The following is a 12234-nucleotide window of genomic DNA, read 5'->3' as shown; positions in this document are numbered from 1 at the left end:
CAACCGGGACTAAAGCCAGGAGGAAGAAGGTAATTCAAAGGTGGCTTAGTTAATCCCTTCGTCCCTACAAATCCCTACAAAAAATCACGCCAAAAACCAATGAACCGATTGTGATGAAAGGAACAGACGTATGTATAGTTGACTCTGAATAACATAAGGTACTTTGTTTATTGCAAAAAAAGAAGGAGAAAGGGTTTAAAGATGATATAAAAAATTGTCAGTGAACTTCCACGATGAGCAAAGTCGCAGGCAACAGCAAGAATAGAATAGAATAGATTTATTTTTAAAACTGGATACAAGTTATCACTTATTGACGTCACATCACTTAAATCTAATTATAACTACTAGGTACCGCTTCCAAAGCGCATGTGTGCAAGAAGAAGCGGCGGAACAAAGTACACTGCAGCTCGGCTGCAGCTTTCATCGGACGTTATTGACGTCAATATACAAATATAGATCTCTTAAATCTAAATCATGGACGAATGCACATTGTTCTACATTAAAAAACATGAATGAATGTAGAACTAGTTATTTCAATACGAATATTTCGTCAAATAAATAAAGATAAAGTGAATACTGATAATATTAACCATTTATTTAATAGTGAAGAGTATTTACCCTTAGGCTAACTAAAATAAAGCAAGTTACGTAAGTTAGTAATGTTCAGTAAACTTGTGTTGTTTTCCCAAAATCACATTAATAGTAGTAATAAATTAAGACAGCTGTATCCCTATTGTAAACTAGGGTGTAAGAGCATAAAATAACGATTTACAGAAGTGGATATTCCTGCCTAGGCAATATTTTATAGAATTACTGTATTTAATGCTCCTGTATATAATTTGACATACATAAAATCACGCCTTTTTCCCGGAGGGGTAGGCAGGGACTACATCTTTTCACTTGCCACGACCTCTGCACACTTCCTTCGCATCATCCACATTCATAAGTCTCTTCATGCAAGCTCGGCGGTTTCGGGTACTTTTGACCTGACCCTTTACCAGGACGTCCTTAATTTGATCAAGATACGTTCGTCTAGGCCTTTCCCTCCACACTCTCCTTGTATATCTGCTAAGTCAACCTGCTTTCATTCATCCTCTATTTTGTATATAATTTTGTGAACATAAATCTTTATAATATAAAATTCTCGTATCACAGTGTTCGTTCCCATACTCCTCCGAAACGGTTCGACCGATTCTCATGAAACATGAGCATATTGAGTATGTCTGAGAATCGGCCAACATCTATTTTTCATACCCTTTAGTGAAAAGTGTTGTCCACCCTTCACATTTTTTTTGAACTAGAAATTACTTGAAATATATTTATATGGCAAAACATCGTTTGCCGGGACAGCTAGTAAATAAATAAAATAATAAATAAATCTTACATGTTTACAGCACATCAGTTTATTTATTTACTGATTAAAATCACTTGCTTATCGATAAATAATAATCGTACCTATATGTTACTTGTTCGTTACTTTACTTGTACCTATGTTAATTATTAGTTGTGACATATTTTTTTACTATTTAATTATGACGGTATAGGTAAAATTATTTCATTTTTCGTGTGAAATGTTCAATTGATTATTACTATTAATTATATCTACGTATCAAGTTTCAACACAATGTAAATTGTTTTTGTAATAAATGAATATGAATTGATATTCAAATAGCGGCAGGCCTAGCCCATCGCCTTTAAGAATTCCAAGTTTATTAGTATTTCCCTTAGTCGCCTTTTACGACATTCATGGGAAATAGTTGCAGTGGTACTATTCTTCTTGCCGTGTGGTTCACGGCACCAATATAAAAAAGTCTATTTAGTTCTTGGTCAGAAAATAAATTGTTCTGTGTTCTCGTTATTTTGCAACAAGGGTGTAAAGAACTTTTACTAGTATGCGTACAACAAATTACATTAATTAAGGTACATATAAATAGATCGTAAATTTTGTTAACGTGTTAAAATTTTCAGTTATACATACGTACATACATATGTATAAATATATACAGGACAAATAACACATATTGAGTTAGCCTCGAAGTAAGTTCGATACTTGTGTTACGAGATACTAACTCAACGATACTATATTTTATAATAAATACTTATATAGACAAACATCCAAGACCCAGGCCAATCAGAAAAAGTTCTTTTCTCATCATGCCTGGCCGGGATTCGAATCCCGGACCTCCGGTGTCACAGACAAGCGTACTACCGCTGCGCCACAGATGCCGTCAAATATAATAACGTATAATCACGTCTATATGCCTTGCGGGATATACATAGCCAACAGTCTTGAAAAGACTGATAGGCCACGTTCAGCTGTTAGGCTTAATAATACAATTGCGATTCAAATAGTGACAGGTTGCTAGCTCATTGCCTAAAAGAAGAATCCCAAGTTTATAAGCCTATCCCTTAGACGTTCTAGTTATGCGTAGGTACACGGGAACAAGGTACAGATATAATTATGTGCCGTGTGGTTCCCGGCACCAATAGAAAAAAGAATAGGACCACTCCATCTCTTTCCCATAATTGTATAAAGCGACTAAGGGATAGGCTTCCAAACTTGAGATTCTTTTTTAGGCGATAGGCTAGCAAACTGTCACTATTTGAATCTCAATTCTATCATTAAGCCAAATAGCTGAACGTGGCCATTCAGTCTTTTCAAGACTGTTGGCTCTGTCTACCCCTCAAGGGATATAGACGTGACCATATGTATGTATGTATAATTATGTAATATTAGTGTCACAATACAAAGTTATACCACCTGAGGCTCGAACCACATAGAAATTAATCAAACCTAATTGGTTAACTAAATTTATCAGAGTAACGCCTTTAGAGGCCAGTGGTTCCAAACTGTTAAGTATTTTTTTAATAGTGCACAAAATATTTCATCTAATCCTAAGATCCTTATGGGCCTGATACGATCCATTTGATTTTTTTTTCAAAAAGCATTCGTGCCAAATGGCTATGTCGATGAGTCGAAATTTTCATATTTTTCATACAATCTTTGACCACGCTTTCAGCTTGAATTATTATCAATTGAATTATTATCACTAATACACTTACTAAGTTTTTATCCGTAACTGGGCAGGCATAGTCAATAGAAATCCGTTTCGTAGCCTCCGGGCTACGACATCAAACACATTCACATACATACATATAGTCACGCCTATATCCCTTGCGGGGTAGACAGGGTCAACAGTCTTGAAAAGACTTCACGTCCACGTTCAGCTGTTCGGCTTAATGATAGAATTGAGATTGAAATAGTGACAGGTTGCTAGTCCATCGCTTAAAAGAAGAGTTCCAATAAGACATCCAAGGGAAGGAGATGAAGTGGTCCAATTATTATTATTTTTTTTGGTGTCGGAAACCACACGGATAAAAGAAAAGATTAATATTTTAAATCTAAGTTACAATTAAGTACATAGAATCTTAATAAGGTATAGTAGAGGTACATTAGATTTGGGGGACTGGAGACTGCTGTAGGCAACACTAAAAGACTTTGAACTTGACAGAGGTTGTTTTGAAGGCAGAATAAACGAGTAATTAAAACTAGCTTTTGGAAACAGGTCCGCTCTCGTCAAATGAAAATTCCCTTTTATTGTGTTCTGACGGAAGAAATTAGCCTATGTTTGACTTCAGATAATTAACTGTATTCACACCAAATTTCGTCATTATCGGTCCAACGGTTTAACCGTAAATGTTTAACAGACAGACTGTCGCATTTATAACAATAGTGCAGATCAAAGAGAAATAGATTTATAAGAAAAATTCTTTAGACTTGGACTTGAAGTATTTAGCAAAGTAATTGATGGAAACAAACATTGACTTTGAGAACAACTGTTCTTCCACCCTGAAACAAATGAGTGGAGAACAAACATGGCGTCAGTAGATAATTAAATGTTGCCATCGTAAAACTTTATATAGGTACTTCGTCCTTCATTCGCTGTGAGCAATTGAATGAGATTTTATGGGATCTTTTTTAAAATGGTAAATGAGTTTTTCCGCTTTTATCCAAGACTTCTCTTCGCGTCCAGATTGAATAAATAAATATGTATAGAGGGGACAAATTACAAAGATTGAGTTAGCCTCGAAGTAAGTTCGAAACTTAATGCGATAATTTATTTTACGAAAAATACTTATATAGATAAACATTCTAGACCCAGGTTAATCCGAAAACATTAGTTTCTCATCATGCCCTGACTGGGATTCGAACTCGGAACCTCCGGTGTCACAGACAATCGCATTACCACTGCGCCGCAGAGGCCGTCAAAATTGTAACAACTATCAATATGTCTTTATCTGAATCTCAATTCCATCATTAGGTTAACCATGGAGACGAAATCATCATCATTATGTCACCTTCAAGTATAAATTTCCGGAAAGCCTTTTTAACTTATCAAAGATAAAAACTGTATTATACAGTTAGCGCAGAATGTAAAAGTCAATCAAGGGAAAGGCTTATTAACTTGGGATTCTTCTTTTAGGCGACAGGCTAGCAACCTGTCACTTTATATTAATCTAAATTCTATCGGTAAGCCAAACAGCTGAACGTGGCCTATCAGTATTATCAAGACTGTTGGCTTTGTCTACCCCGCATGGGATATAGACGTGATTATATGTATGTATGAATAAATTATTTTTACTTTACTTAACTTACCTTAACCACAGACTAAACAGAGGCAGTCACAGCAAAAACATAGCACAGGAAAATACGTCACTTCCTGCGAAGGAAACCGACAGAATAATAAAGGAGAACTATTAACCTCGATGCAAGTGCGATGTATATTATATATATATAATGTAGGACATACAACAATGTGTATGACATCATCTCTGCGGTGATACAAAGGCGTGTTAATTGGACATTACATTTTGGTTGTTTTCAGTCTAAAAGACTAGGTGCTGTTGTCTCTGGTCTGTCTAGGCAATACTGGGCTTCCCCGAAAAGAATATGACAGAGCCAACAGTCTTGAAAAGACTGAAAGGCCACGTTCAGCTGTATGGCGTTATAATGGAGTTGAGATTGAAATATATTGACTGGTTGCTAGCCCATCGCCTAAAAGAAGAATCTCAACTTTACTAGCCTTAGTCGCATTTTACGACATCCATGAGAAAGAGAAGTGATTCTATTCTTATTAACCTATATTTGTATTTGAAACTAGGAATTTGTCGTCGTCTTGCATCGCAAGCTGTTTTCAGCACAGTTGTGAAGCTGTCAAATAAATCATAGAATTGAGACGCAGATTGTAAACGTCACGGTGTGAAAACCATCAGTTGTGACGTCACATTGAGCAGTACTTGTCACTTCTACGATCTCAAAGTATTCTGAATACTATGCATAAATTTTTAATATCATATTATATACCCCATAATCTGACCTTTGACTAGCAATAAAAATTTTATCAAATTCCACAATTTTATAACTAAAATAGCTCCCTGTGAAAGGGGCGGTAAGGCCCCATAAGACCATAGCTCATAAATACTATAGAAATGGCGCCATCTTTTACTCACTGTTGGCTGCCTTATAAGTGCCTAAAATCCTAATTTTTTTTATTGGTATTGGAATAAACATTTTATACTTGTTTGTTATTTTTTAATTAAGGCAATGTAGTTACATTCGTCCACGGTATAGATTTAAGTATATTTTTAAATTGACGTTCGGTGAAAACGCTGCAGTGAAGTTTGTTCCGTCACTTATTCTATACTTGCGCTTTAGAAGTAATTTAATTGTACTCAAGTCGTTGAGTGACACCTTATATTATACTTTGAAAAGAAATCATTATTTATGTAATTAGACATATCACAGCTACATGAATTTGGGGCTTAAAATTCCTAGGGCGGGACGGCCCCCATAGCTCATAAAATACTACAGAAGTGACGCCATCTTTTTCCAAAGTTAACTGTCTATTAAGTAACCCACATGGAAGGAATAGTCGCATTTGGACGCCATTCGTTTTTAGAAGGGTTGGCATAATAAGGCCGTATCTAGAACTTCTTTGACGCAATCAGCGCTTTTCTTTAGATAAATTGGACTTTATTTGTGTGGAACAAAGTTATTTTTAGAAGGTCATAAGAAGGAAAGCGGGGTTGTGCATTTAGGTAACGAGCCATTTCTATGATACCTCAGAGGCTATATAGAAAAATGTATTTTTTTAGATATATGTCGGTTTTACATTAAGATTTATAGGTAATACATGTGAGGGATAGGCAGATACTACCTCTTCTTGCATTATTCTTTTGTAATCTCCAGGTTTATCATTATCTTCAAAATAAACTCATAAACTCGTAAGGTCTTCTTCCGTGTCATGTACCTGGTATACTTTAAATAGGACTATTTGATCTCTTTCCCATGGATGACCTTAAAGGCGACTAAGGGAAAGGCTATAAACTTGAAATTCTCCTTATAGGCGATGGGCTATCAACCTGTCCTATCTCAATTCCATCATTAAGCCATACAGCTGAACGTGGCCGTCCAGTGTTTTTGAGATTGTAGGCTCTGTCTACCCCTGTTAGGGATATAATGTATGTAGTGTGTGTCTTCTTCCTCTTGCCATAGTCCCGGTAACATCCTCACCTCTCAGGAGAGGAGCCCAGGTAAAGCCTTTGCGATAAGTCTAATACTCCTTTACAGCTAAACCGACTTCTGTGATATTTTTTTATTAGCTGTGCCCGCGACTTCGTCCGCGTGGAATAGTTATTTTGGGCATCATTGAAACCTTCAAAGATGTATAATTTTCCCCGTTTTTTTTTCATATTTTCCATTATTTCTTCGCTCCTAATAATTGCAACGTGATGTTATATAGCCTAAAGCCTTCCTCGATAGATGGTCTATTCGATTTGAATCAGTAGTTCCTGAGATAACCGCGTTCAAACGAACAGACAAACAAACTCTTCAGCTTTATAATATTAGTTTAGATGAATACAGTTAATCCAACGTTACTCTTTGTCTCGAAATTCCCACACGACCGGAGCCGGGGCCAAATCTAGTATTCAATAACTCTGCACACATCTATCTGAGAATGCCATAAAATGGCATGCGGTAACGCCGTAACATTTACAACTTATGAGGTCATAATACTCGTAATGAATGAAAATATAGAATCGGGGCGCGTCTATAGGTTTTATGATCTACTAGAGACGGCACTCAGTTTGTTTTATAAAAACACCAGCTGTTGGCCGTGATTTGGTCCGCTTAAAATATTTACTCACTATATTATAGCAATGCCCAAGCTATATACATATATGTATATACAAAGGTTTATTAAAATGTTTGCCGTGTGGTTTCCGGAAATAAAAACAAGAATAGGACCACTCCTTCTCTTTCCAATGGATTTCGTAAAAGGCGACTAAGGGATAGGCTGATAAACATAGGCTTCTTCTTATACTTAGGCGATGGGCTAGCAACCTTTCACTATTTGAACCATGAACATGGCCTATCAGTCTTTTCAAGACTGGCACTGTCTAACCCGCAAAGGATACAATAAAGAGTTTACAAACAAACTTCTTTCGCTTTCTTCCACAGTGAGGGTAACTGATTGTTCCACATTTTTCTCTTCATCCAAACCTTCATCCAAACTCATCTGTATTTGTACCGGATAAGCTAGATCTGATCATCAAAAAAAAATTACAGACCTAAAATAAAAACAAAACAAGGTCACGCATAAACAAAGAGACGAAGAAATTACGATGTTCTATTTCGTAACAACATTTTTTATACTCTTCAAAGTCTTCAACGATCTTCTGAGTTCTTCATAAATCTTCTCTGTTGACCAGCCGGCACTAACACACCTGAAAGTTTGCTCACCTCAAAAGAGAATAGGTTAGAGCAAGCATTCAGGCGCATCAGTGTACCAGACCATCTTCTTTCTTCTGTTGTCTTCTCTTCTTTTGGCGTGAACATTCTTCTTTCTTCAAATTAATAATAAGTATTTGGTCTTAATCTTTGACGTTTAAGGGTTCTTTGGCGAATTAAATACCCCTCTTAAATACTTACATGCCGTATGGTTCCCGGCACCAATAAAAAAAAAGAATAAGACCACTCCCTCTCATTTCCATGGATGTCGTAAAGGCGACTAAGGAATAGGCTTATAAACTTGAGATTCCTCTTTTAGGCGATGGGCTAGCAACATGTCACTATTTGAATCTCAATTCTAGAATTTCAATTCTACCATTAAGCCAAGCAGCTGAACGTGGCCAATCAGTCTTTTTAAGACTGTTGGCTCAGTCTACCCCACATGGGATATAGACGTGAATATATGTATGTATGCTAAAATACTTTCAGTTGTCTTTTCTTTTTGCAACAAAAAATATCAAAAGGAAATCCCATAAATCCTTTGCCAATAACTTCGAGCAGCAACAAGAAAAAAAAAGTCATCAGACAAAATGTATCTAAAAATTTTTCGTAATTAAATTCATTTGTTATTTCACCAGGGTTCGTGGTATTTCACCAGATATCACGTGACAGCCCCGAGTCACGTGACTCCGTCCGTGTTTTAGCGTAATTAACAGAAATAATTAAATTTCCTACAACATACCAAAAGGCGTCACAAAGTTCACATTGGGCTAGTGACTTAGTTGCAAGTTGCATGTTTAGTTAGAAGAGAGTTATGAATGTGGATGAAGCGAAGGAAATATGCAGAGATCGTGGCAAGTGGAAAGAGGTAAGGTAAAAGCACCTATTACGGAGGTATTTCGCAACATTTGAAAGTAAGAAGCAAAAATAAGCATAAGTAAGTATTTTTAAAGGTTCCAAACAAAATTATTATCTAAAATGGAATTTAAATTTTGTATTGCTGTTGAGTCTAAGTATCCTTTCATGCGATTTCTTATTTAAAAAAAATATTTAAAAAGGCAGGTCGATTTTCCCTAATACGGAGGTATGATTTTGGTCAGAGCCTATTACTGCGGTAGACGGCTCCTAATACGGAGGGTCAGGAAGTACATTAATTTAGGTTCCGCACAAATAATATGTATAACAATAATAGAAATGTGTAAGTACCTTTATTGTAAGTTTTTCGTTCATTGACTATTTAATTACATTATTTCACTTTAATGAAATTAAAGACGACTTTGAATTTAAAGTATATTATTTATTTGAAGTATATATATGTATATATTATTATTTAGTGTTTTCTACACGCGTGTGTACAGCTTTCACGGATTTAACAATATAAAAAATGCAGGTTCATTTAGGAATTAAGTTTTATTTTTTATTACAATTAGTTACTTTGGCTAAGAAATAATGACGAACAATAACAATCATCTTAAATCTTTCAAAAATCAACACTTCGTAGAGGAACAAAAAGTAACAATAATGAAATATTTATTACATCAGTCTTTCAAAAACTAACACTCCGCAGAGGATAGTAAACTGTAACTAAAAGTTTTACATATTAAAAAATAATCACTTTAGTAATGGTAAGTGAACTTAATATAAGATACCTAAGTAAAGTTTAGGGTCAATTCAGGCTGCAGTTACAGTGGTCGACAGCAGCCCGAAGAGCATTTACAGCTTCGGAAGAATTTTAAACGTTCACTACTAGACTAGCTTCGCTTCAAAACTGCTGGCTGTCGTCAGCAACCGACGCCGCATCAGCCACCAACAGTTTTATTTTTTCGAGCGATTACTGGTCTATAAAATAATGAAAATAAAGTTTAAAACTCTTTTAAAACTTGCGTCAATGCTGCCCGCTGCCACTGCTGCCTGAATTGAGCTATGAAAAAATGAAAAGAACAATTACGTAGATTGCATTAATTGATATTAAAATATTTAATTATTTCAATGTTTTTGATTTTACAAAAAAAAAAAACATTTATAAAAAATAAGAATCAGAAAAAAGACGATTTTTTTATTTATTTACGAAACCGTTAAATCTTGTGATTTTCTGTTTAATTAATAAAGCCATAATAGGAAACCATATTACCTAATACAGAGTTACCTGGAAATAACTACCACCGTATTAGGAAAACTACTCGTGTTTTTAATAATCCTAATTCTGACCCATCAAAATTCCGATTAACAAAAGAGTGTAAATTTTTAATCAAACGACAACTATTTTGTGGCTAAGATGTGTAAAACTGAAGTAAAAGTTATACACAGGATATTATTTGTGATAAATTAAAACAGACCTCTCAATTTTTACCCCTCCTAAGAAACTAACATTTTGTACTCAACAGTTTTATTATTTAACTAGATTTCTAATTGAGAACACATACCTCAGAATATGGTTATTAATTTATGAGATTAATAATTATTTCAATTGAACTTTTAACTAATTCAAAAACTTAATAATTTGAAAGTTATAAACAATTAAATTTTATCAGTATTTTTCCTATTATGGAGTTATACCACCGAGTTAGGATTAGTCTATAAAATTCGTATCCTATTACGGCGGTATTTTATTTCTTATTTTTTGGGTAAAAACTGAGTTACAAACGTGAAACAAGCTATTTAATTTAAAAATTTAAAAGTAGGGAAATGCTATAAGTTATTCATAAACAAACTTGAACGGCCTATTAATACGAAAAATTGCCTTTGTAAATATTAGTGTGCTTACTTTTGTTGTTCCGCGTTTGTATGAAAACACCTGTCCCGTCGATGCCGTGACACAAACTGATTGATTTTGTTGTGTTGCCAATGTGTTGTAGTTGCAAATGTCAGTTAAGTCGTGCCGTAATAAATTTAGAATAACACATTTGCGTTATGATGTACTTACACTGAATAGAACAGGAATAAAACTAAGAAATATAAATACCACCGTAATTGGAAGCGATTTTGACTACCGCCGTATTAGGAGCTTTTACCTTAGTCTCTGCCTACCCCTACGGGAAAGAGGCGTGATTTTATGTATGTATGTATGCAAGTTTAGTTGCTGGCTTACGGTCTTGAATGGCAGCGTTTAAATTTTAGAAATTAATCTGCTCATGGTCTTGAAGTATTTAATAAGAAAGTAGTAAAAAATACACGTGTTTTGGGCCTTATATTTTCAGACTATAATCTTCATTAATTTTATAAGACACTACGACATAAAAATATAAGGTTTCGCAAACATCATGTTGGTATTCGTCTCATGGTACACTTTTAATCTCATTTAATGAGAAAGTAAGTCTATTAATTACACAAAATCTAACCTAGCCATCTTTAGCCAGGTTATGTAATGGTTTTTAATAAGGGCACTAGATGAAAGTATGCCATCTATTCTCCTCCGTAGCATGGAACGCGCGATGCAGTTTTTATCGCGCGAAAGACTATCGCTGTCTCGTTTCACGTCATAATAAAAAAGCGAACACCGATAGTTCTTCGCGCGATTAAAACGGCATTGCACGTGCCAAGGTTTGGGGGGTAATCTCAATAACTGTTGAAATAAACTATTGAAGGCACGAATAAACGAGCATTATTTAGCAAGATAGTCTTAAGTAGCTACTTAAGACATTCTTGCTTACCATCATGCAGATTGAGGTCAGACTCATGATTTTAATGAATTCCGATTAGTGAACTAACGAATCAATTAAATCAAATCGAGTAACTATTTTTTGGAGTTACAAAAGACAAGTTACTCGACCAATGTGAACAAGTCCAGGACGAAATAAAAGTATTTATAGATCCCCGCCCGTTGGGTCAGTATTTCTGGGAAGTCGGCCGAGTTTTGACCAAAGTTAGGCCGGCCTAAAATTATTTTAGGCCTTGTATGGGTCGACCTTAGTTGTGGAATACATCAGAAGATATCTGAGGTTATGATAAACTATTGGAATAGTTGTTCCTGTTAGAATCTTCATAAATATAAAAAACGAAGGACATCAGCCTTGTGCTTTGGGTTTGGTTTGGGTGATTAAGTCAAAGTTAGACGACATATAAGCACAAAAAGAAAGTTGAGCTTAGATGGTTGATTCTTCTAAATGATCTATTGAAGATCATTGCGAAAAGAAATCTTTCCACTTCTTTTTCTAGTGAATTCTAATTCGACGAGATTGCATGAATATTGATGAATGTAAAAATATAAATATTCAAGAGAAAAGTAAAAAAATGTAGGTAATATAGTGATTGGCTTACCTTCCGGGTTATCGGCTATCAGACACACACGCTCATTGTACCTTCCATCATGAACTGCTGTGCAAATTATATTATGGTGGCATGTGTGCTAGAGAGGACATAATACTTCCTTCTCTTTCACTCTTATACATATGCGTATACGTCAATATAATACTCAAAACGTCATAACGTCTTTAGTGGGCCCT

The sequence above is a fragment of the Amyelois transitella genome, chromosome 25 (assembly GCF_032362555.1).
Source record: "Amyelois transitella isolate CPQ chromosome 25, ilAmyTran1.1, whole genome shotgun sequence".
Taxonomy (NCBI): domain Eukaryota; kingdom Metazoa; phylum Arthropoda; class Insecta; order Lepidoptera; family Pyralidae; genus Amyelois; species Amyelois transitella.
The sequence above is the reverse complement of the archived record's forward strand: the minus strand, read 5'-3'. Positions refer to the sequence as shown.